General features: G+C 46.3%; 1 long non-coding RNA gene across 4 annotated transcripts in view; it reads left to right on the forward strand.

Annotated features, from left to right (window-relative positions):
• Nucleotides 1-25,564, forward strand: part of LOC141240607 (uncharacterized) — a 173,562-nt gene that overhangs the window by 116,933 nt on the left and 31,065 nt on the right. For 3 of the 4 annotated variants that reach the window (XR_012305790.1, XR_012305792.1, XR_012305793.1), the window contains one exon: nucleotides 956-1,298. This is a non-coding gene — a long non-coding RNA (uncharacterized lncRNA). Of the gene's footprint in view, nucleotides 1-955; nucleotides 1,299-25,564 lie in introns of those variants that run through there. The other variant, XR_012305791.1, reaches the window with a different exon arrangement.

Below are 25,564 nucleotides of genomic sequence, written 5' to 3' on the forward strand. Positions count from 1 at the left end.
GATCTTGTCAAGCTTAAAAGCACGGAATCTGGGTTTAGGCTTAGTTGGCTATAGAAAAGATACAGAAAAAAGTAATGGTGAACTTGGTGACTAATCAAAACAGTCTTGACTTGAAGTATTGAAAAAAATGGCTCAATATTAAATGAATGTTTTCAAATGTAAATAAAATATCTTAGAGACAACACCAGCACCATGAGTATTGCAGCTCCAGTCGAGTCACTTCAAAGAGCTGCAGTGCCACTAATCATCTCTATGACCAATCATACTTCTGTCTCATCATGCATAGGATGCAGAATTATGTGCAGGTAGTACGAGAAGTTTCTAAATAAGTACAATCTGTACTTATTACTTCAACTCTGAACACTTTGACCTGTTAACAGACTCTTTCCAAATTGGTCTAGCTCCATCAGTCATTTGTTTTTAAAAAATGTGTTCATATTTTTTGTTTTATTTTTTCTTCTAGTCAAAATCACCAGTGGAGACTATAAAAAGGAGAATTATTATTGAAAAATGTAAACTAATCTTCTTTAGATGCACTTCCAGGTTTGCCTGAAAAGTTATCAAAATTTTGTGAACTGGTCCTTATGGAGAGCTCATTTAAATTTATTTTTAGCCAAGAATCTTCTTCTTTAGCTACAGCTGCAGATCCCTTTGCAATGCTTTGCCAGATTAAATGGCTTGCACCTGACAGAACATATGACTAGTTATTTATTTGCATATAACCTGTAAGAGTCTGAAAGAAGTACAATACTATAGACTAGATATGCACACTAATAAATTAAATAGTCCAACCAGCCCAGTCGTCTATAATAGTAATGTAAAGATTAGCGCTGTCTAAATCATTTTCCAACCCTGACCTTAAACATAATGTATCACAGAGCCCAAAGCGTGGAAGCTTGTGGGAGAGTATCTTATTCAGATCCATGTAACAATTCTGTACATTCACTTACTACAGGGATGTATGGTGGGGCCATCCTAAGGGCTTCCACTGAGACCCAATCGATTCGCTGGAAGAAGGGGTGTTCTCGGATGTTACTATTGACTCCTAATCGCTGGACAGGATCTTCCTGGAGGAGCTGTTCAATGATGTCCTTGGCGCCGGAGGAAGATTCATCAAAGAGTGTTGGATGGTAATTACACTCACTGGTCAGCATTTCGTTTAAGATGACTCCAAACGAATACCAGTCTACTCCGGCGTTATACTCCTCCATGTCCAGGATCTGCCATAGAGAAGCATTATTAGTAGTGCTACCTCTTGTATGTCACCGTACTTATATGTCACTCATATTATTTTGTGATTCTACAGTAAATGACAGGAAGTCTTATTACTTAATCAAGAGACAAAAAGTATCTCTCATAATTATGCGCCATAAATTAAATTAATAAAGGTTATTAAAAATCAGAATGAATGTAATATGTATGATTGTGATGGCACACACAACACTCAGCTCAGTGTATTACTGGCTCAGACTTTTACCTCTTCACCCTGGGTGATTTTTCATTTTTTCGCCCCCTTCTTACAATAGCTTTATTTTTTATCTACATAACCATATGAGGGCTTGTTTATTGCGGGACGAGTTGTACTTTTGAAGGACACCATTGATTTTATCATGTGATGCACTTGAAAGTGGTAAAAAAAAAAATCAAATGTATTAAAATTGCAAAAAAAATTCAATTTCAATATTTTTTTTTACATTTTATTTTATTTAGCATGTTCACTATAAATCTGATCTGGCAAAATGATTATCGAGGTCAGTACAATTACGCAGATACTAAACGTGATTAAATTTTTACTGATACCATTTTGAGGTAGATACAATGTTTTGATCACCTCTTATTGCATTTTATTAAAATGTTGCAGAGTGATCGGACTTTTACCAACACAGCAATACCAGATATGTGTATTTTTACTTTTTTAATGTTTTTTTTATTTTTAATGGGGCAAATGGGTGGGTGATTTGAACTTTTCTGTGTTTTTTAGTTTCCTCATATTTGTAAAAACATTTTTTACTTTTTACTGTATTTATTAGTCCCTTTAGGGGAATTAAAGCTGCGACTATCTGATTGCTGATGCACTGCTATGTATAGTTAAAATCACAATCTCCAATTAAATCAGCCATCATCAGCCGGAAAAGATGCGGGCTCGGCGTGCGACCCCGCATCAAAGGCAGGGACATGACATATGACCAACATGTATGCCATTTGTCATGAAGGGGTTACTTTTATATTGTTGATCAGAACAGGTCATCAATATAAGATTGGTGGAACACCCGGCAGTCCCACTGATTAGCTGTTATCTCCTCCGCCGGTGGTTGAAAATAACGAATAAACAGAGGTCACAGCTCCGTTTACTGGTTAGTGGCAGCTGCTGGTATTACATATTAGCCCCTACTGAAATGAACACGGACTGATCTACAGATCTCAGTCCTGACCAATATACAGTACAGAGGTGCGATGTTCTGCTCTGATTACATCAGGTTGCAGTCAGAGATAAGAACAGCTAATCAGTGTGATCGGTCCCCCAATGATTTTATATTGATGAACTAGCCTAAATAAAGCTCATCAATGTGAAAGTATCCAAAGACCTTCTAAACACAAAAAATAAAAACATTCTATTCTCACCTCAGGAGCCATGTAACCCATGGTCCCAGCGAAACCGGTGGCTGTTCGGTCTCCATGCATGTTTTCAAGTGCGAGACCGTAATCCGTGATCTTAATGTGGCCCGTATCAGCCACCAGGATGTTCTCGGGCTTTAGGTCTCTGAAAGAAAAAATAAAAGTAACCTGAGTATAAAGTAAGTGTCCTTATATCGGTGGTCATATGATGACATTCGTGAATAAACATATTTTCTCTTACTGCAGCACTTTCCTCATTTGAGAACTCCTTTACAGTATGCCCTAACTGTATCACTGTAGGGATCACTGTATTATATGTGACGGCCGCTCAGCTGCAGCTTCCTGACAGTGATACCAGATAGGACTACTAGACCCCAGTTACAGGACATCAGTCTGCGGATCACCAGGGTTGAGGAGCTGAGTGCAGCCAAGCTTTAAGGGCTTGTACACATGACCGTATTTTTGGAAAGAGTGTGATCTGACAAAACATCGGATAGCACTTTGACCAATATTATTCTATGGGCCCGTGTACATGTCCGATTTTCTCCTCGGACCGATCGCAGCATGCCCGATTTGGAGAGAATATATGCTGGTGTGACCCAGCCTCAGGCTGAGTTCACACGATGCGTATTTCATGCGTTTCCGCGGCGTTTTTGCAGTTGCGTAAACGCCGCGGAAACGCATGAAAAACGCATGGTAGAAGGGAAGCAATGTTCCCCAATGGAAATCCGCATGTGCTGTGCCCATGATGCGGATTTTTCCGCAGCGTGAACGCTGCGGTCAAAAATCCGCAGCATGTCAATGAATTTTGCGGAAACGCGGCGATTTCGCCGCCATTGACTTACATTAGAACGCGCCAATTCCGCAAGACAGCATCTGTACTTGCGCTATTGGCGCGTTCTAATATGCGGATGGTACCCGACTGTGGAGGAGAGGAGAGTCTCATCCACACCCAGGTACCATTAAAAAAGCTGTAAAAAAAGAATAAAATAAAAAATAAATGTATTCTTACCTTCTGTCGGCCCGCACAGCGCTCCCGCTTGGTTCCCGGCACTTGCAGTGAGTTGTAGGACCTGCGCGGACGTCAGAGTCATGTGACGGGTCACGTGACGCTGATGTCGGCAGGTCTTTCAATTCAAAGTTGCCGGCAGCCGGGAACTTTGTAAAGCAGGACAGCGCAGGCCATCGGAGGTAAGTATATACACTCTCTCGGGTCACACTATATAAATCCATGCTGTTTGCATGGATTTATATAGTGTGACCTAGTTGTCAAGCACTTTCCAGGTGATGCTAAAATCGCCTGGAAAGCGCTTGTCAATCTGCATGCGGAAACGCATGTGAATCTGCATGTGGATCCGCATGTATTCTGCAGGAAAAACGCATGCACAATCTGCATGCGTTTTTTCTGCCAGGGAGATGCAGAAATGATGCAGAAATTTTCTGCTTCATTTCTGCATCGTGTGCACATACCCTCACACTGACTACATTACCTGTGGATGACGCCCTTAGAATGGAGGAACTGGATCCCACACACTAGTTCGGCGGCATAAAATCTGACAAGGAGAAAATTAATAAGTATCAGATCCCATAAATAGTAAACTTAGGAATTGATATTAGTCAATAGGAGCATCATTCTATATTATTCTGTCATTGGACAATTTTCTTTCATTATTCTAAGCATTTTCATTTCAGATACTTTACACAACAATGAGAATGAATCTGAGCTCTTGACTGTTATAAAGTATTTCCACATTCAGAAGTAGAGAAAATCTCAGGAGTCAGGACCTGACATGTCAGGAGTGGAAGTAACACTGTGACCTACAGTATCTAACTGCCCTTTTATATTCAACGTAACTTAGAGGGTTTTTTTAAGAGGTTATCTGGTCTCAGAAGAAAAGTCTGCAGTCACTCTATGTATGGGCATTGCACACTTACACGATTTGGCAGTCTGCCATCATGTAGAGTGATTGCTGACTTTTCTTCTGAGACCGGACAACTCCTTTAACACATTACCTGGCACTGGTGATGTCAAGCGGCCCCTTCCTGTGTAGAAGTTGGTAAAAGTCCCCGCAGCTCATGAATTCCATACCAAGAAAAACATTCATCTGTAACATGGAACATTCTCATTTATTATACAGTAAAGGCAAATACACAATTCAGTACTTTAAGGGGGTTTCCATCCAAGAAAGTTAAAGTATATTGCAAAGATATGTAGTCACTCAATAAAAAGGTGGTTTAACTGCTGCGACCCATAAAATTCTAAACAATGATATAGAATATATTAATAAATTTAGAAATTCTTGTTTCAACCAATGTTTGGTAATAATTATTTTTCATTTAATTATAGACATAGTGTCACGGATGTGTCAGGTGTGACAGACAGTCGCTCTGGATCCAGCTGTAGAAGGTCACTGCGCTTGGCATTGCAGACACCTTCTTAATCCTCTCATCTCTGCAGTATAGTTATATCCTTCGCCCTTCAGGACCCAGCAGCGACCTCCACCTTCTGCTGCTGATTGACACACCCTTGCTTGGTAGTTAAAAACTCTCAGTTTCTCCAGAGACTCGCCAGTGATGGCACTATGTACCTCTGTACAGGCTTGGAGTACTAGCAGTCAGCCAATCTCATTTTTGGTGCTCTTGGGGGACAGTTGGTGTTATCTTTCTGCTTTCTGCTCAAGCTAATTGTATCTCCTTTGTTTGTTTACCTTGTTGTCTTTAGTTTGTAGTGGGGCCTGACTAGTGCTCACCCTGTCCCCTTCCTATCTAGGGCCTAGCTCTAGGGACATTCAGGGCTCAGGTTCCTGCTCAGCGATATGTGCAGAATCTATATAGGGACGATAGGGTAGGCAGGGTGATATTAGATCTGCATAGGGGTCTCCACTCCTCCTTGCCCTAGTTGTTGGGCTCCCCCTATTCTTCCTGTTCTTGTACACTTATTCCTTCCCTCACCTTGATTGATACATAGGCCCAGATTCATAATTTGCATTTTTTTAATCACTTTCCTGTCTTGTCTTGCCGTATTTGTTGCTGATTTTGGTGCTAAATTCTTCAAAATGGCGCACACGATTAAAGAATTTGGTGAAAAGTCAAAAATAGTCTTGTTTCTGCCTTGAACTGTTTTTGCAACTTTTTGGCCTCAAAAATCACACAAATTGCAAATTGGCCCAAAAATTTGGCCAAAAAACTGGCTTTCTCAAAAAATACGCCAAGGGGGACTGAAATGAAGGCTGTGTCATATTTGCGACTTCACAATTGATGATTTAGATAAAATCATCTGGAATCACTAAACTCTGGCAAAAAAAAGTGGAAAAGCAGGCAAGCTCATATAAAATAGACTTCAAAAAAGGCGCTAATAAAGTGAAGAATTGAGTTCAAACAAAAGAAGGGGCAAAACCAGACAAAAAACAGACGTAAAGGCAATGATGAATCAAGGACATAATGTTATCTCTCTGTTTTGTATAAAGCTGCTATACAGTAGCTGTTTTCTGTGCATTCTGTTTCCCAAAAAGTGGAATGAGGCTGTATGACCACTATGCGTTTTTTACGCATTTCCGCAGCAGAAACGCTTAAAAAACGCTTGGTAGAAAGTCTGCAATGTTCCCCAATGATAATCTGCTTGTGCTGTGCACATGCTGCGGAAATTTCCGCTGCGGATTATCATTGCCGAAAAATCCGCAGCACTGCCAATTATTTCGCGGAATCGCGGCGATTTTGCCGCCATTGACTTGCATTGAATCGCTTAATATCCGCATGACTACATGTGTACATGCGGATATTAAGCGATTCAATGTGTGAATGGTACCCGGGTCTGGAGAAAAGGAGACTCTCATCCAGACCCGGGTAACATAGTACCTGCAAAAAAAAAAGAATTTAAAATAAAAAAATACATTATACTCACCTTCCGATGGGCCCCGGTCTCCATAGCGATGCGTCCTGGCTCCCACGCTGACGTTGACAATCGCGTGACCTGTCACATGACTAAATGACGTCATGGAAGATGGAAGGTCCTTTTACACAACCGCGAGACACCAGGGAGACTGGACGCATCGGATAAGGAGACCGGGGGCCATCGGAAGATGAGTATATGTTTTTGTTTGTTTTTTTACCATTTTTATTCTTTATTTTAACTAACTTGGTCACACTATATAAAAATCAATGACAGTTGCATCGATTTATATAGTGTGACCAAGCTGTCAAGCACTTTCCAAGTGATGCTAAAATCGCTTGGAAAGCGCTCGACAACCCGCATGCGAAATCGCATGTGAAAAACGCTTCACATACGCTTGTCCCTGGCAGGAAAAACGCATGTAAAATCCGCATGTACAATCCGCATGTGTTTTTTCTGCCAGGGAGATGCAGAAACGCTCAGGAAAAATCCGGAGCATTTCTGCATCGTGGGCACTTAGCCTAAAAGACAGTTATAAAGTCCTGTGTACTTTATAATAATACTAAAGTAAAGTCCAGGCTATGCAGAAAAAAACAGCTATGTTAATAACCACAACAAAGCAATGAGTCTTGTAAAACAGCAACACAAAAAATATTTGTTTGTTTTTTTGTTTGGTTTTATTTTTTCACTATGTTAATGTAGCAAAACATAAAAATTATATAAATCTGTTTTTTCCATAATCCTAAAGACCCTGAGAATAAAGTTAACATATTATGTAAGTAGCATAAAACCCCCAAAATACTAACATACTTGCTATTTTTTTCAATCCAACCCTAGAAAATGAATAAATGTTATCCAGTACAATATGTGCACTCTAAAATGGTGCAATTAAAAATACAACACGTCATGCAAAATTAAATATAGACTTTCAAACAGCTATAGTGATAGAAGTATAGAAAAGTTGCACTTTTAGGTTATGTGCCCATGATGCAGAAATGCTGCATATTTTTTCCACTTCTCCCTGGCAGGAAAAATGCATGCGGATTTTACATGCGTTTTTCCCGCCAGGTAGAAGAGTTTGTCAAGCATTTTTCCATGCATTTCTGCATGCGGGTTATCAAGCGCTTTTCCAAGCGATTTTAGCATCACTTGGAAAGTGCTTGACAACTTTGTCACACTATATAAATCCAGGCAACCGGCATGGATTTATATATTGTGACCAAGTAATAGTTAAAAAAAAGAATAGGAATGGTAAAAAATAAAAAATAATGATTATACTTACCTTCCGATGGCCCCTGGTGTTTTCTCCGCTCCGTCCGGTCTCCCCGGTGTCTCGCGGTAGTGTGAAAGGACCTGCGATTACGTCATTGAGTCATTTGACAGGTCCTCACACCACCGCAAGGCGAGCAAGAGACCGGGCGCATCGCTGAGGAGGCCGGGGGACATCAGAAGGTGAGTATGATCTTTATTTTTTTAATTTTAAATTCTTTTTTTTAACAGGTTCTATGGTACCCGGGTCTGGAGGAGAGTCTCCTCTTCTCCAGCCCCGGGTACCATCCGCACATTGAAACGCTTAATATCCGTGTGTGCAAATGTGCTGACACGGATATTAAGCGATTCAATGCAAGTCAATGGCGGCAATTACGCTGCGTGTCCGCAAAATTAATGGACATGCACAGCACATGCGGATTATTATTGGGGACCATGGGGCACGTATAACCAAGCGTTTAAGCGTTTTCGCTGTGGAAATTCTGCGGCAAAAATGCTTGAAAAACGCATAGTGGGCACGCAGCCTAAGACTGCAGAGATGAAAAAAAAAAAGAAAATTGCTGCTCTCTTACAGCCTCTGCTCCTTCTTTATGGGGATAAAGGGGTTGTTCAGGTTAGGAAAAAGACTTGCTTTTCTTCCAGAAAAAAAGTATTTCTGCCCATGAGCTGCGCCTGGTATTTCAGCTTAGCCACATTCAAGATTATACAGAACCATTTTGCTCTGAACATTAATACCCCGTACATCACCTCTGTAGAGTTTGTCCCTGGCAGAGGTATTGTCCATTGAGCAGTGAAGCTTGTAGTGCATGCAGTGACATTTGTTAAAGGGGTTTTCCACTCTTATGATGTACCTATCCTTAGAATAGGTCATTAATATCAGTTTTGTGGGGGTCCGATCAGCTGCTACCATCTCTGCCAAAAGCCAGATGTAAACAGTGTACAGAGCAAACAAGGTTTAGTGGTCGCTCCTGGTACAGCAGGATAGCTCCTATTTAGGCAAATAGGTCATCAACATAAGAGAAGTGGTCACTAAGTAGTCACAATTCTACCTTGGTCTGGAATCCAAAGTCCGCGTGGACGAGGAAGGGGCTTCCAGATGCCAGCTGAAGAACTCGCCTCTCCACCATGACATCCAGCCTATCACCTCCGGCTAGCAGGGCTCTTTTGCTGATGATCTTAATAGCAAATTCTTGGCGGGTTAAAGTATCTTCCGCCATCAGGACCTTTCCAAAGCTTCCGATGCCGAGCACATGGTGGAATAATAATCTCTCTTTGATGGAATGAGAGATTGTGCTGGAGCTGGATGGCCGAACACCGCTGCATCCTATCAGGGGAGAAAAATAGGAAATATTACAATAAATCTAACATTTACAGGACATTATTTAGACTGAGGAAATCTTCTGTTCTAAGTAAAGCTTGTACTTCATTTTATAAATTGTCTTAATGGATTTTATTAGTAAGAAACTTAGTATTCATGTAATCAATCTGACATAGTTTTGTCTGTTAAAGAGGAGAAGTCATAAAATAATTCCATTTCCATTATACACTTGGTTGTGATTAGGTTGAACAATATGAACATTTAAAGGGTTTTTCCATAATGACACTTATCACTAGCGACAAATCGCATAGATTTTACCAGGACATTCGATTTACAGTGAATTTATACTCCTCAAATTCAATTTCCTTTATTAAGCTCTGGAGTACTGGGGTGTGGAAAGACTCCCAAAGCATAGTAAAGGTAAGATGTAGAAAAAAAGAACCCAAAAAACTAATACTCACCTCACTTCTCACCTTTCCTGCTCTCTGTCCCCCGCAAGGTCCTTGTCGCTGCTCCTTACCACCAGAGTGCACTGATGGAATCCGGTCATCTTCACACTAAGACAGGACTTCTGGCCGTGACTAGGCCTGGGATGTCCTTGCATGTGCGAAGGAATTTCCCGGGCCTACTCGCAGCTGGAAGTTCTGGTCTAGAGTCACGAAGCAAGTCATGATGTTAAGACATGCGCCACGATCTTACGATGAGCGCTCTAGACCAGGACTTTCAGACACAGGGACATCCAGGGTCTACTCCCAACCTAGTGTGAAGAGGCGTCAGTGCACGTTGATGGTAAGTAGAGGTGTTGAGGACCGTACGGGAGAGAATGAGTAGCAGAGACATTCGTTTTTTAACCTTTTGTCGCCCCTGTACAGTTCAACAAGATGGTGGCCACCATTTTGCTGAATTCCTACAAGCTACAAAAATATGGAAAAGAATACTGATTTTTGTAAAATTCAACTTCACTTGAATAAATTATCCATTCTCTACTTATCACCTTTTCTGGGACCCTCATGATCACTAGAACAAGACACCTGCAGTCGACCAGTGCGAGGGCATTTGATAGGGTGGGGGTGAAACATGCGCACGGTCGGACTGGGGTGTCTGGGGCCCACAGGAAAAATTGACTCTAAGGACCCACCCTACAGCTATATGCAAATACCTGTTATCCGTTACCCCTGTTATAGTGGAGCGTCGCCTGTAAAATACAGGCAGCTCCTGCACATCTACTGTGCACCATTATAACTGGGATGTACAATTCTGGTAGTTTATATTACAGGGGTTCTTTGATGAAAACAAGTTATCACCAATTCACAGGTTAGGTAGGAGATATCTTATTGATCGGTGGAATCCGACCATTGGAAACCGCACCGATCAGAAGAATGGGGAACTTTTATCCCTGACAGGACACTTTTATGTCCATTTTAAAATGGAGCTGCATGTGGGATATCTGACCGCAGCTCCATTTATTCTCTTTGGGGCTTCCAGAAAAAAACAAGAGCAGAGCTCGCAGCCACTGAGGGAATGAATGGATCGGTGGTCGAGTTGCCCATGAGCTCCAGTCTAATGGGGAGAAAAACTTTACATTCAGCAGATAGGTGCAGGTCCCAGCAGTCAGACCCCCACCAATCAATAACTTTTAGGTCACGTTCACAGAATTTTTTCATCACTTATTTGTAAGCCAAAACCAGGATAGGAACAATCAGAGGAAAAGTATAATAGAATCACGTCACCACGTCTGTATTTATCACCCACTCATGGTTTTGGCTGACAAATATTGATGTAAAATCCTGACCAAATACTGAACGTGTGAATGTGGCCTTAGGATAAGCGATTATGTGTTTCCACTGGAGAACCTCTCTAAGTGCATATTTGCTATTGTGTAATAGACACAGGACAGGGAGGGGTTAAATGTCAATGTAATTAATCTCTATTGAAAATAAAGGATCTTATACTTATTGATATGAGAGAGAACAAGTGAATCCTCCAAACACAACGTAAACTCCTATACCAAGACCAATAATACCACATAGAAGGGGACAAATACCGTCACACTATGATCAGACCACATATTACCATCTTCTCCCCCCTCATCATGGACTCCTACGTAGCATCCTGTCCCTCCCAATCATGTGCCCCTATATAGCATCCTCTCCCTCATGTGCCCTTATATAGCATCATCTCCCTCATATGCCTCTATATAGCATCATCACCCTCATGTGCCCCTATATAGCAACCTCTCCCTCATGTGCCCCTATATAGCATCCTCTCCCTCATGTGCCCCTATGTAGCATCCTCTCCCTCATGTGCCCATATATAGCATCTTCTCCCTCATGTGCCCCTATATAGCATCATCTCCCTCATGTGCCCCTATATAGCATCATCTCCCTCATGTGCCCCTATATAGCATCATCTCCCTCATGTGCTCCTATATAGCATCCTCTCCCTCATTTTCCCCTATATAGCATCATCTCCCTCATGTGCCCCTATATAGTATCCTCTCCCTCATGTGCCCCTATGTAGCGTCATCTCCCTCATGTGCCCCTATATAGCATCATCGCCCTCATGTGCCTCTATATAGCATCCTCTCCCTCATGTGCCCCATATAGCATCCTCTCCCTCATGTGCCCCTATATAGCATCCTCTCCCTCATGTGCCCCTATATAGCATCAACTCCCTCATGTGCCCCTATATAGCATCCTCTCCCTCGTGCCCCTATATAGCATTCTCTCCCTCATGTGCCCCTATATAGCATCATCTCCCTCATGTGCCCCTATATAGTATCCTCTCCCTCATGTGCCAATATATAGCATCTTCTCCCTCATGTGCCCCTATATAGCATCATCTCCCTCATGTGCCCCTATATAGCATCATCTCCCTCATGTGCCCCTATATAGCATCATCTCCCTCATGTGCCCCTATATAGCATCCTCTCCCTCATTTGCCCCTATATAGCATCCTCTCCCTCATGTGCCCCTATATAGTATCCTCTCCCTCATGTGCCCCTATGTAGCGTCATCTCCCTCATGTGCCCCTATATAGCATCATCTCCCTCATGTGCCCCATATAGCATCCTCTCCCTCATGTGCCCCTATATAGCATCCTCTCCCTCATGTGCCCCTATATAGTATCCTCTCCCTCATGTGCCCCTATGTAGCGTCATCTCCCTCATGTGCCCCTATATAGCATCCTCTCCCTCATGTGCCCCATATAGCATCCTCTCCCTCATGTGCCCCTATATAGCATCCTCTCCCTCATCTGCCCCTATATAGCATCAACTCCCTCATGTGCCCCTATATACCATCCTCTCCCTCATATGCCCCTATATAGCATCCTCTCCCTCATGTGCCCCTATATAGCATCATCTCCCTCATGTGCCCCTATATAGTATCCTCTCCCTCATGTGCCCCTATGTAGCGTCATCTCCCTCATGTGCCCCTATATAGCATCATCTCCCTCATGTGCCCCTATATAGTATCCTCTCCCTCATGTGCCCCTATGTAGCGTCATCTCCCTCATGTGCTCCTATATAGCATCATCTCCCTCATGTGCCTCTATATAGCATCATCTCCCTCATGTGCCCCTATGTAGCGTCATCTCCCTCATGTGCCCCTATATAGCATCCTCTCCCTCATGTGCCCCTATATAGCATCCTCTCCCTCATGTGCCCCTATATAGCATCCTCTCCCTCATTTTCCCCTATATAGCATCATCTCCCTCATGTGCCCCTATATAGTATCCTCTCCCTCATGTGCCCCTATGTAGCGTCATCTCCCTCATGTGCCCCTATATAGCATCATCGCCCTCATGTGCCTCTATATAGCATCCTCTCCCTCATGTGCCCCATATAGCATCCTCTCCCTCATGTGCCCCTATATAGCATCCTCTCCCTCATGTGCCCCTATATAGCATCAACTCCCTCATGTGCCCCTATATAGCATCCTCTCCCTCATGTGCCCCTATATAGCATTCTCTCCCTCATGTGCCCCTATATAGCATTCTCTCACTCATGTGCCCCTATATAGCATCATCTCCCTCATGTGCCCCTATATAGTATCCTCTCCCTCATGTGCCCATATATAGCATCTTCTCCCTCATGTGCCCCTATATAGCATCATCTCCCTCATGTGCCCCTATATAGCATCATCTCCCTCATGTGCCCCTATATAGCATCATCTCCCTCATGTGCCCCTATATAGCATCCTCTCCCTCATTTGCCCCTATATAGCATCCTCTCCCTCATGTGCCCCTATATAGTATCCTCTCCCTCATGTGCCCCTATGTAGCGTCATCTCCCTCATGTGCCCCTATATAGCATCCTCTCCCTCATGTGCCCCTATATAGCATCCTCTCCCTCATTTGCCCCTATATAGCATCATCTCCCTCATGTGCCCCTATATAGTATCCTCTCCCTCATGTGCCCCTATGTAGCGTCATCTCCCTCATGTGCCCCTATATAGCATCATCGCCCTCATGTGCCTCTATATAGCATCCTCTCCCTCATGTGCCCCATATAGCATCCTCTCCCTCATGTGCCCCTATATAGCATCATCTCCCTCATGTGCCCCTATATAGTATCCTCTCCCTCATGTGCCCATATATAGCATCTTCTCCCTCATGTGCCCCTATATAGCATCATCTCCCTCATGTGCCCCTATATAGCATCATCTCCCTCATGTGCCCCTATATAGCATCATCTCCCTCATGTGCCCCTATATAGCATCCTCTCCCTCATTTGCCCCTATATAGCATCCTCTCCCTCATGTGCCCCTATATAGTATCCTCTCCCTCATGTGCCCCTATGTAGCGTCATCTCCCTCATGTGCCCCTATATAGCATCCTCTCCCTCATGTGCCCCTATATAGCATCCTCTCCCTCATTTGCCCCTATATAGCATCATCTCCCTCATGTGCCCCTATATAGTATCCTCTCCCTCATGTGCCCCTATGTAGCGTCATCTCCCTCATGTGCCCCTATATAGCATCATCGCCCTCATGTGCCTCTATATAGCATCCTCTCCCTCATGTGCCCCATATAGCATCCTCTCCCTCATGTGCCCCTATATAGCATCCTCTCCCTCATGTGCCCCTATATAGCATCAACTCCCTCATGTGCCCCTATATAGCATCCTCTCCCTCATGTGCCCCTATATAGCATTCTCTCCCTCATGTGCCCCTATATAGCATTCTCTCCCTCATGTGCCCCTATATAGCATCATCTCCCTCATGTGCCCCTATATAGTATCCTCTCCCTCATGTGCCCATATATAGCATCTTCTCCCTCATGTGCCCCTATATAGCATCATCTCCCTCATGTGCCCCTATATAGCATCATCTCCCTCATGTGCCCCTATATAGCATCATCTCCCTCATGTGCCCCTATATAGCATCCTCTCCCTCATTTGCCCCTATATAGCATCCTCTCCCTCATGTGCCTCTATATAGTATCCTCTCCCTCATGTGCCCCTATGTAGCGTCATCTCCCTCATGTGCCCCTATATAGCATCCTCTCCCTCATGTGCCCCTATATAGCATCCTCTCCCTCATTTGCCCCTATATAGCATCATCTCCCTCATGTGCCCCTATATAGTATCCTCTCCCTCATGTGCCCCTATGTAGCGTCATCTCCCTCATGTGCCCCTATATAGCATCATCGCCCTCATGTGCCTGTATATAGCATCCTCTCCCTCATGTGCCCCATATAGCATCCTCTCCCTCATGTGCCCCTATATAGCATCCTCTCCCTCATGTGCCCCTATATAGCATTCTCTCCCTCATGTGCCCCTATATAGCATTCTCTCCCTCATGTGCCCCTATATAGCATCATCTCCCTCATGTGCCCCTATATAGTATCCTCTCCCTCATGTGCCCATATATAGCATCTTCTCCCTCATGTGCCCCTATATAGCATCATCTCCCTCATGTGCCCCTATATAGCATCATCTCCCTCATGTGCCCCTATATAGCATCATCTCCCTCATGTGCCCCTATATAGCATCCTCTCCCTCATTTGCCCCTATATAGCATCCTCTCCCTCATGTGCCCCTATATAGTATCCTCTCCCTCATGTGCCCCTATGTAGCGTCATCTCCCTCATGTGCCCCTATATAGCATCATCTCCCTCATGTGCCCCTATATAGCATCCTCTCCCTCATGTGCCCCATATAGCATCCTCTCCCTCATGTGCCCCTATATAGCATCCTCTCCCTCATGTGCCCCTATATAGCATCAACTCCCTCATGTGCCCCTATATACCATCCTCTCCCTCATGTGCCCCTATATAGCATCCTCTCCCTCATGTGCCCCTATATAGCATCATCTCCCTCATGTGCCCCTATATAGCATCCTCTCCCTCATTTGCCCCTATATAGCATCCTCTCCCTCATGTGCCCCTATATAGTATCCTCTCCCTCATGTGCCCCTATGTAGCGTCATCTCCCTCATGTGCCCCTATATAGCATCATCTCCCTCATGTGCCCCTATATAGCATCCTCTCCCTCATGTGCCCCATATAGCATCCTCTCCCTCATGTGCCCCTATATAGCATCCTCTCCCTCATGTGCCCCTATATAGCATCAACTCCCTCATGTGCCCCTATATACCATCCTCTCCCTCATGTGCCCCTATATAGCATCCTCTCCCTCATGTGCCCCTATATAGTATCCTCTCCCTCATGTGCCCCTATGTAGCGTCATCTCCCTCATGTGCCCCTATATAGCATCCTCTCCCTCATGTGCCCCTATATAGCATCCTCTCCCTCATTTGCCCCTATATAGCATCATCTCCCTCATGTGCCCCTATATAGTATCCTCTCCCTCATGTGCCCCTATGTAGCGTCATCTCCCTCATGTGCCCCTATATAGCATCATCGCCCTCATGTGCCTCTATATAGCATCCTCTCCCTCATGTGCCCCATATAGCATCCTCTCCCTCATGTGCCCCTATATAGCATCCTCTCCCTCATGTGCCCCTATATAGCATTCTCTCCCTCATGTGCCCCTATATAGCATTCTCTCCCTCATGTGCCCCTATATAGCATCAACTCCCTCATGTGCCCCTATATAGCATCCTCTCCCTCATGTGCCCCTATATAGCATTCTCTCCCTCATGTGCCCCTATATAGCATTCTCTCACTCATGTGCCCCTATATAGCATCATCTCCCTCATGTGCCCCTATATAGTATCCTCTCCCTCATGTGCCCATATATAGCATCTTCTCCCTCATGTGCCCCTATATAGCATCATCTCCCTCATGTGCCCCTATATAGCATCATCTCCCTCATGTGCCCCTATATAGCATCATCTCCCTCATGTGCCCCTATATAGCATCCTCTCCCTCATTTGCCCCTATATAGCATCCTCTCCCTCATGTGCCCCTATATAGTATCCTCTCCCTCATGTGCCCCTATGTAGCGTCATCTCCCTCATGTGCCCCTATATAGCATCCTCTCCCTCATGTGCCCCTATATAGCATCCTCTCCCTCATTTGCCCCTATATAGCATCATCTCCCTCATGTGCCCCTATATAGTATCCTCTCCCTCATGTGCCCCTATGTAGCGTCATCTCCCTCATGTGCCCCTATATAGCATCATCGCCCTCATGTGCCTCTATATAGCATCCTCTCCCTCATGTGCCCCATATAGCATCCTCTCCCTCATGTGCCCCTATATAGCATCATCTCCCTCATGTGCCCCTATATAGTATCCTCTCCCTCATGTGCCCATATATAGCATCTACTCCCTCATGTGCCCCTATATAGCATCATCTCCCTCATGTGCCCCTATATAGCATCATCTCCCTCATGTGCCCCTATATAGCATCATCTCCCTCATGTGCCCCTATATAGCATCCTCTCCCTCATTTGCCCCTATATAGCATCCTCTCCCTCATGTGCCCCTATATAGTATCCTCTCCCTCATGTGCCCCTATGTAGCGTCATCTCCCTCATGTGCCCCTATATAGCATCCTCTCCCTCATGTGCCCCTATATAGCATCCTCTCCCTCATTTGCCCCTATATAGCATCATCTCCCTCATGTGCCCCTATATAGTATCCTCTCCCTCATGTGCCCCTATGTAGCGTCATCTCCCTCATGTGCCCCTATATAGCATCATCGCCCTCATGTGCCTCTATATAGCATCCTCTCCCTCATGTGCCCCTATATAGCATCCTCTCCCTCATGTGCCCCTATATAGCATCAACTCCCTCATGTGCCCCTATATAGCATCCTCTCCCTCATGTGCCCCTATATAGCATTCTCTCCCTCATGTGCCCCTATATAGCATTCTCTCCCTCATGTGCCCCTATATAGCATCATCTCCCTCATGTGCCCCTATATAGTATCCTCTCCCTCATGTGCCCATATATAGCATCTTCTCCCTCATGTGCCCCTATATAGCATCATCTCCCTCATGTGCCCCTATATAGCATCATCTCCCTCATGTGCCCCTATATAGCATCATCTCCCTCATGTGCCCCTATATAGCATCCTCTCCCTCATTTGCCCCTATATAGCATCCTCTCCCTCATGTGCCTCTATATAGTATCCTCTCCCTCATGTGCCCCTATGTAGCGTCATCTCCCTCATGTGCCCCTATATAGCATCCTCTCCCTCATGTGACCCTATATAGCATCCTCTCCCTCATTTGCCCCTATATAGCATCATCTCCCTCATGTGCCCCTATATAGTATCCTCTCCCTCATGTGCCCCTATGTAGCGTCATCTCCCTCATGTGCCCCTATATAGCATCATCGCCCTCATGTGCCTCTATATAGCATCCTCTCCCTCATGTGCCCCATATAGCATCCTCTCCCTCATGTGCCCCTATATAGCATCCTCTCCCTCATGTGCCCCTATATAGCATTCTCTCCCTCATGTGCCCCTATATAGCATTCTCTCCCTCATGTGCCCCTATATAGCATCATCTCCCTCATGTGCCCCTATATAGTATCCTCTCCCTCATGTGCCCATATATAGCATCTTCTCCCTCATGTGCCCCTATATAGCATCATCTCCCTCATGTGCCCCTATATAGCATCATCTCCCTCATGTGCCCCTATATAGCATCATCTCCCTCATGTGCCCCTATATAGCATCCTCTCCCTCATTTGCCCCTATATAGCATCCTCTCCCTCATGTGCCCCTATATAGTATCCTCTCCCTCATGTGCCCCTATGTTGCGTCATCTCCCTCATGTGCCCCTATATAGCATCATCTCCCTCATGTGCCCCTATATAGCATCCTCTCCCTCATGTGCCCCATATAGCATCCTCTCCCTCATGTGCCCCTATATAGCATCCTCTCCCTCATGTGCCCCTATATAGCATCAACTCCCTCATGTGCCCCTATATACCATCCTCTCCCTCATGTGCCCCTATATAGCATCCTCTCCCTCATGTGCCCCTATATAGCATCATCTCCCTCATGTGCCCCTATATAGCATCCTCTCCCTCATTTGCCCCTATATAGCATCCTCTCCCTCATGTGCCCCTATATAGTATCCTCTCCCTCATGTGCCCCTATGTAGCGTCATCTCCCTCATGTGCCCCTATATAGCATCCTCTCCCTCATGTGCCCCTATATAGCATCCTCTCCCTCATTTGCCCCTATATAGCATCATCTCCCTCATGTGCCCCTATATAGTATCCTCTCCCTCATGTGCCCCTATGTAGCGTCATCTCCCTCATGTGCCCCTATATAGCATCATCGCCCTCATGTGCCTCTATATAGCATCCTCTCCCTCATGTGCCCCATATAGCATCCTCTCCCTCATGTGCCCCTATATAGCATCCTCTCCCTCATGTGCCCCTATATAGCATTCTCTCCCTCATGTGCCCCTATATAGCATTCTCTCCCTCATGTGCCCCTATATAGCATCATCTCCCTCATGTGCCCCTATATAGTATCCTCTCCCTCATGTGCCCATATATAGCATCTTCTCCCTCATGTGCCCCTATATAGCATCATCTCCCTCATGTGCCCCTATATAGCATCATCTCCCTCATGTGCCCCTATATAGCATCATCTCCCTCATGTGCCCCTATATAGCATCCTCTCCCTCATGTGCCCCATATAGCATCCTCTCCCTCATGTGCCCCTATATAGCATCCTCTCCCTCATGTGCCCCTATATAGCATCAACTCCCTCATGTGCCCCTATATACCATCCTCTCCCTCATGTGCCCCTATATAGCATCCTCTCCCTCATGTGCCCCTATATAGCATCATCTCCCTCATGTGCCCCTATATAGCATCCTCTCCCTCATTTGCCCCTATATAGCATCCTCTCCCTCATGTGCCCCTATATAGTATCCTCTCCCTCATGTGCCCCTATGTAGCGTCATCTCCCTCATGTGCCCCTATATAGCATCCTCTCCCTCATGTGCCCCTATATAGCATCCTCTCCCTCATTTGCCCCTATATAGCATCATCTCCCTCATGTGCCCCTATATAGTATCCTCTCCCTCATGTGCCCCTATGTAGCGTCATCTCCCTCATGTGCCCCTATATAGCATCATCGCCCTCATGTGCCTCTATATAGCATCCTCTCCCTCATGTGCCCCATATAGCATCCTCTCCCTCATGTGCCCCTATATAGCATCCTCTCCCTCATGTGCCCCTATATAGCATTCTCTCCCTCATGTGCCCCTATATAGCATTCTCTCCCTCATGTGCCCCTATATAGCATCATCTCCCTCATGTGCCCCTATATAGTATCCTCTCCCTCATGTGCCCATATATAGCATCTTCTCCCTCATGTGCCCCTATATAGCATCATCTCCCTCATGTGCCCCTATATAGCATCATCTCCCTCATGTGCCCCTATATAGCATCATCTCCCTCATGTGCCCCTATATAGCATCCTCTCCCTCATTTGCCCCTATATAGCATCCTCTTCCTCATGTGCCCCTATATAGTATCCTCTCCCTCATGTGCCCCTATGTAGCGTCATCTCCCTCATGTGCCCCTATATAGCATCATCTCCCTCATGTGCCCCTATATAGCATCCTCTCCCTCATGTGCCCCATATAGCATCCTCTCCCTCATGTGCCCCTATATAGCATCCTCTCCCTCATGTGCCCCTATATAGCATCAACTCCCTCATGTGCCCCTATATACCATCCTCTCCCTCATGTGCCCCTATATAGCATCCTCTCCCTCATGTGCCCCTATATAGCATCATCTCCCTCATGTGCCCCTATATAGTATCCTCTCCCTCATGTGCCCCTATGTAGCGTCATCTCCCTCATGTGCCCCTATATAGCATCATCTCCCTCATGTGCCCCAATATAGTATCCTCTCCCTCATGTGCCCCTATGTAGCGTCATCTCCCTCATGTGCTCCTATATAGCATCATCTCCCTCATGTGCCTCTATATAGCATCATCTCCCTCATGTGCCCCATATAGCATCCTCTCTCTCATGTGCCCCTATATAGCATCATCTCCCTCATGTGCCCCTATATAGCATCATCTCCCTCATGTGCCCCATATAGCATCCTCTCTCTCATGTGCCCCTATATAGCATCATCTCCCTCATGTGCCTCTATATAGCATCATCTCCCTCATGTGCCCCTATATAGCATCATCTCCCTCATGTGCCCCTATATAGTATCCTCTCCCTCATGTGCCCCATATAGCATCCTCTCCCTCATGTGCCCCTATATAGCATCCTCTCCCTCATGTGCCCCTATATAGCATCAACTCCCTCATGTGCCCCTATATACCATCCTCTCCCTCATGTGCCCCTATATAGCATTCTCTCCCTCATGTGCCCCTATATAGTATCCTCTCCCTCATGTGCCCCTATGTAGCGTCATCTCCCTCATGTGCCCCTATATAGCATCATCTCCCTCATGTGCCCCTATATAGCATCCTCTCCCTCATGTGCCCCATATAGCCTCCTCTCCCTCATGTGCCCCTATATAGCATCCTCTCCCTCATGTGCCCCTATATAGCATCATTTCCCTCATGTGCCCCTATATAGCATCCTCTCCCTCATGTGCCCCTATATAGCATCCTCTCCTTCATGTGCCCCTATGTAGCATCATCTCCCTCATGAGCCCTTATATAGCATCATCTCCCTCATGTGCCCCTATATAGCACCTCCCATCCCAACATGTGCCCCTATATAGCATCCTCTCCCTCATGTGCCCCTATATAGCATCCTCTCCCTCATGTGCCCCTATATAGCATCCTCTCCCTCATGTGCCCCTATATAGCATCCTCTCCTTCATGTGCCCCTATGTAGCATCATCTCCTTCATGTGCCCCTATGTAGCATCATCTCCCTCATGAGCCCTTATATAGCATCATCTCCCTCATGTGCCCCTATATAGCACCTCCCATCCCAACATGTGCCCCTATATAGCATCCTCTCCCTCATGTGCCTCTATATAGCATCCTCTCCCTCATGTGCCCCTATATAGCATCCTCTCCCTCATGTGCCCCTTTATAGCATCAACTGCCTCATGTGCCCCTATATACCATCCTCTCCCTCATGTGCCCCTATATAGCATCCTCTCCCTCATGTGCCCCTATATAGCATCATCTCCCTCATGTGCCCCTATATAGTATCCTCTCCCTCATGTGCCCCTATGTAGCGTCATCTCCCTCATGTGCCCCTATATAGCATCATCTCCCTCATGTGCCCCTATATAGTATCCTCTCCCTCATGTGCCCCTATGTAGCGTCATCTCCCTCATGTGCCCCTATATAGCATCATCTCCCTCATGTGCCTCTATATAGCATCCTCTCCCTCATGTGCCCCATATAGCATCCTCTCCCTCATGTGCCCCTATATAGCATCCTCTCCCTCATGTGCCCCTATATAGCATCAACTCCCTCATGTGCCCCTATATACCATCCTCTCCCTCATGTGCCCCTATATAGCATCCTCTCCCTCATGTGCCCCTATATAGTATCCTCTCCCTCATGTGCCCCTATGTAGCGTCATCTCCCTCATGTGCCCCTATATAGCATCCTCTCCCTCATGTGCCCCATATAGCCTCCTCTCCCTCATGTGCCCCTATATAACATCCTCTCCCTCATGTGCCCCTATATAGCATCATTTCCCTCATGTGCCCCTATATAGCATCCTCTCCCTCATGTGCCCCTATATAGCATCCTCTCCTTCATGTGCCCCTATGTAACATCATCTCCCTCATGTGCCCCTATATAGCACCTCCCACCCCAACATGTGCCCCTATATAGCATCCTCTCCCTCATGTGCCCCTATATAGCATCCTCTCCCTCATGTGCCCCTATATAGCATCATCTCCCTCATGTGCCCCTATGTAGCGTCATCTCCCTCATGTGCCCCTATATAGCATCATCTCCCTCATGTGTCTCTATATAGCATCCTCTCCCTCATGTGCCCCATATAGTATTGTCTCCCTCATGTGCCCCTATATAGCATCCACTCCCTCATGTGCCCCTTTATAGCATCATCTCCCTCATGTGCCCCTATATAGCATCATCTCCCTCATGTGCCTCTATATAGCATCCTCTCCTTCATGTGCCCCTATGTAGCATCATCTCCCTCATGTGCCCTTATATAGCATCATCTCCCTCATGTGCCCCTATATAGCACCTCCCTCCCCATCATATGCCCCTATATAGCATCGTCTCCCTCATGTGCCCCTATATAGCATCCACTCCCGCATGTGCCCCTATGTAGCATCATCTCCCTCATGTGCCCCTATATAGCATCATCTCCCTCATGTGCCCCTATATAGCATCATCTCCGTCATTTGCCCCTATATAGCATCCACTCCCTCATGTGCCCCTATATAGCATCATCTCCCTCATGTGCCCCTATATAGCATCATCTCCCTCATGTGCCCTATATAACATCCTCTCCCTCATGTGCCCCATATAGCATCCTCTCCCTCATGTGCCCCTATATAGCATCATCTCCCTCATGTGCCCCTATATAGCATCATCTCCCTCATGTGCCCCTATATAGCATCCTCTCCCTCATGTGCCCCTATATAGCATCATCTCCCTCATGTGCCCCTATATAGCACCTCCCTCCCCATCATGTGCCCCTATATAGCATCATCTCCTTCATGTGCCCCTATGTAGCATCATCTCCCTCATGTGCACTTATATAGCATCATCTCCCTCATGTGCCCCTATATAGCACCTCCCATCCCAACATGTGCCCCTATATAGCATCGTCTCCCTCATGTGCCCCTATGTAGCATCATCTCCCTCCCCATCATGTGCCCCTATGTAGCATCATCTCCCTCATGTGCCGTTATATAGCATCATCTCCCTCATGTGCCCCTATATAGTACCTCCCTCCCCATCATGTGCCCCTATATAGTACCTCCCTCCCCATCATGTGCCCCTATATATCATCGTCTCCCTCATGTGCCCCTATATAGCATCCACTCCCTCATGTGCCCCTATGTAGCATCATCTCCCTCATGTGCCCCTATATAGCATCATCTCCCTCATGTGCCCCTATATAGCATCATCTCCTTCATGTGCCCCTATGTAGCATCCAATCCCTCATGTGCCCCTATGTAGCATCCTCTCCCTCATGTGCCTCTATATAGCATCATCTCCATCATGTGCCCCTATATAGCATCCTCTCCCTCATGTGCCCCTATATAGCATCATCTCCTTCATGTGCCCCTATATAGCATCATCTCCCTCATGTGCCCCTATATAGCATCATCTCCCTCATGTGCCCCTATATAGCATCTCCCTCCCCATCATGTGCCCCTATATAGCATCTCCCTCCCCATCATGTGCCCCTATATAGCACCTCCCTTCCCATCATGTGCCCCTATATAGCATCTCCCTCCCCATCATGTGCCCTATATAGCATCTCCCTCCCCATCATGTGCCCCTATATAGCATCTCCCTCCCCATCATGTGCCCTATATAGCATCTCCCTCCCCATCATGTGCCCCTATATAGCATCTCCCTCCCCATCATGTGCCCCTATATAGCATCTCCCTCCCCATCATGTGCCCCTATATAGCATCTCCCTCCCCATCATGTGCCCCTATATAGCATCTCCCTCCCCATCATGTGCCCCTATATAGCATCTCCCTCCCCATCATGTGCCCCTATATAGCATCTCCCTCCCCATCATGTGCCCTATATAGCATCTCCCTGCCCATCATGTGCCCCTATATAGCATCTCCCTCCCCATCATGTGCCCCTATATAGCATCTCCCTCCCCATCATGTGCCCCTATATAGCACCTCCCTTCCCATCATGTGCCCCTATATAGCATCTCCCTCCCCATCATGTGCCCTATATAGCATCTCCCTCCCCATCATGTGCCCCTATATAGCATCTCCCTCCCCATCATGTGCCCTATATAGCATCTCCCTCCCCATCATGTGCCCCTATATAGCATCTCCCTCCCCATCATGTGCCCCTATATAGCATCTCCCTCCCCATCATGTGCCCCTATATAGCATCTCCCTCCCCATCATGTGCCCCTATATAGCATCTCCCTCCCCATCATGTGCCCCTATATAGCATCTCCCTCCCCATCATGTGCCCCTATATAGCATCTCCCTCCCCATCATGTGCCCTATATAGCATCTCCCTCCCCATCATGTGCCCCTATATAGCATCTCCCTCCCCATCATGTGCCCCTATATAGCATCTCCCTCCCCATCATGTGCCCCTATATAGCATCTCCCTCCCCATCATGTGCCCCTATATAGCATCTCCCTCCCCATCATGTGCCCCTATATAGCATCTCCCTCCCCATCATGTGCCCTATATAGCATCTCCCTCCCCATCATGTGCCCCTATATAGCATCTCCCTCCCCATCATGTGCCCATATATAGCATCTCCCTCCCCATCATGTGCCCCTATATAGCATCTCCCTCCCCATCATGTGCCCATATATAGCATCTCCCTCCCCATCATGTGCCCCTATATAGCATCTCCCTCCCCATCATGTGCCCCTATATAGCATCTCCCTCCCCATCATGTGCCCTATATAGCATCTCCCTCCCCATCATGTGCCCATATATAGCATCTCCCTCCCCATCATGTGCCCATATATAGCATCTCCCTCCCCATCATGTGCCCCTATATAGCATCTCCCTCCCCATCATGTGCCCCTATATAGCATCTCTCTCCCCATCATGTGCCCCTATATAGCATCTCTCTCCCCATCATGTGCCCCTACATAGAATCACCCCCCCCCCCCCATTCACTGACTACCCTGCCCATTCATTAAAATAAAAATACCTTCCTGTGCTCCCCACGTCTTCTGCAGCTTCATGTCGGTGTGGTCTTCTACAGGGCCGCCGACCGATCAGAGGCTGCTCGCTGGCTGCAGCCCGCCGGCCAGAGGCCTCTTCAGATCACTGCAATGCGCTGCGCACTGACATCAGCGCCCGGCGCGTAGCAGTGACGTTCAATGTCCGCCGGCCTATCAGTGGCCGAACGCTGACGCGTGCGGCTTTGATTGGCCGGCGGCCTTTGAACGTCACTGC

The sequence above is a fragment of the Phyllobates terribilis genome, unplaced genomic scaffold (assembly GCF_046119375.1).
Source record: "Phyllobates terribilis strain yellow unplaced genomic scaffold, ASM4611937v1 Scaffold_886__1_contigs__length_569868, whole genome shotgun sequence".
Classification (NCBI taxonomy): Eukaryota; Metazoa; Chordata; class Amphibia; order Anura; family Dendrobatidae; genus Phyllobates; species Phyllobates terribilis.